Here is a 2,132-nt window from a genome sequence, read left to right as displayed (position 1 = left end):
GGACTTGGTTGAGTGGCTGGGCAGCTGGTGGTAGTTATTCCCCATGATGAGACTGGCAATCAACTGCATGGTGAGATCTACCACAAGCAGCTGAGTAGCTGCCATTGGGATGTAGTCTGCTTCCTGTGTATAAGGAAAAGTCTTGGGAATGGTCTCTGGCATATGGCACACTTGGACCCTGCATGTAGCCCTGTCATTCCTTGGCAGCCTGCTATGCTCTGCCAGTCTGGGGATTTACAATGGACTTAAGTGAATGGCCTACTGAGTGGTTTGGTAATGTGGGGACTGTGCCTTTTTACTTTTCAACCTTGAGCTTCCCAGCCTCAGCAGCCAGAAGCTGTCTGAGTGAAGAAATGCCTGTAACTCCAGTGGGCCGGTAGCAGGGAACAGAACTGGACTCCAAGGTTGAGGGGCTTCCACCCAGCCCCTACTGCCTGGCACTTTGAACTTGGACTTAAAGTCTCCAAACTGTAAGAGAATAAACTCCTGTTGGTTCAGCCATCCCTTTTGTGGTATATTCCTGTCAGAGTGGCATCAGGTAAGAACAGGTAGATTTTGGAAAATATTTTAAAAAATTAATCTACCTTTCCAACATATCTTTTTAATTCACATTTTCAATGAACACTTAGGATTGGATTTTCCAATGTCATTTAATTTGACCCACAGTGTTTTGGGATTCATCAAATTGTGTAGATAAAACTATATAATTTCTTTTTATATCTAAGAAGTATTTTCTGTTTTAAAGGTAAATATTTAAAACTAATCATCTGTTTCATGTCTTCCCTTGAAGGCTAGGTGGTTGAAAAAATGTAATATATAACAAAGAATTTGTTCTCTGTATTGGCTGTAAGGAGCCCTGGTGGTGCAGTGGTTAGAGCATTCAGCTATAACCAAAATCAGTGATTGGAACCCACCAGTACTACAGAGGAAAGACAAGGCAATCTGCTTCTGTAAAGAGTTACTACAGTCTTGGAAACCCTATGAGGCAGTTCTAGTCTGTCCTATGAGTTGCTACAAATCAGAATTTTCTTGACAGCAGTGGATTTAGTTCGTTACGTAGGTTCTTTTAATCTGTCTGCAAGTTGTATTTTACAATCCATCACAATGACCAAGTACGTGCTCTTGTTTTATTTTTTTACTTATGGCAACTTCCGCATCATTGAATCACTCCTTTGACTCTCTCTCTGTTTCTCTGCCAGTATGTATTTTACCCCCATGTCCACTGGTGTGCACAAAACTGACAGTATTTTAATGCAATATTTAGTTGCTATAGTGAAGAACTGTTTGGTCCAAGGGTATAAAACTAGGGGAAAAAAAAAAGAAATCATATATCTCTTATGCTTTTAGTCTATTAAGTATGACTAAGACTCTAATACCTTGTTATCAGTATCAGCTTGTTCAAAATCAAATAAAATACTATATATACTCTCCCAACATTGCCTGTCTTTACTCAGTCCCTCAGTCTTAGGAGTACTGGCATTACCACAGTGACTAAGAACACAAATTCTGTAGCCAAATTTTCATGGTTCAAACTGGCTGTCTCACATCCCTTAAGACCTTGGGCAAGGATCCCAACTTCTTGGGTCTTCAGTTTTTATGTATAAAACGGGGAATAATAATAATATCTACATCATGAAGTTAAAATGATTAAACACATTTATAACATAATTTGGTACATAATAAAAACTTCATATATAACAACTGTTACTATTTTCTGGTTTCTCAAATAATTCCTGTGATGTGATCTTAAAATCACAAAATCCAAAGTTATGCTCTGTGTATGCCATATCATACTCCTCCCACTCTATTCTTCATAATAAAACTAATAGATTATGTTAATTGAAAACTTACCATGTGATAGGTCCTATAGTGAGCCACATCACATGAGTTAGTCTAGAAAAAAACTCTTCCCTCCTATCCTCTCCCCCTCTCCACTCCATTTTTACTCCTCATTCTCCCAAATTATGTGGATAAAACTATTTATTTGTGATTTCATTCTGAGCATCACTCTCACTAGAAAGTCATCTAAGATGCTACTATCTGTATCAACTGCTCCTCATTTGTGTTCCCATACATATAGCTGTTACTTTTATCTTAGTACTTACTGCAATTAACACAATCTTAGACACACA

This window comes from Orycteropus afer, unplaced genomic scaffold (assembly GCF_000298275.1).
Source record: "Orycteropus afer afer isolate SDZICR_OR568_19922 unplaced genomic scaffold, OryAfe1.0 scaffold00923, whole genome shotgun sequence".
NCBI lineage: Eukaryota > Metazoa > Chordata > Mammalia > Tubulidentata > Orycteropodidae > Orycteropus > Orycteropus afer.
The sequence above is the reverse complement of the archived record's forward strand: the minus strand, read 5'-3'. Positions refer to the sequence as shown.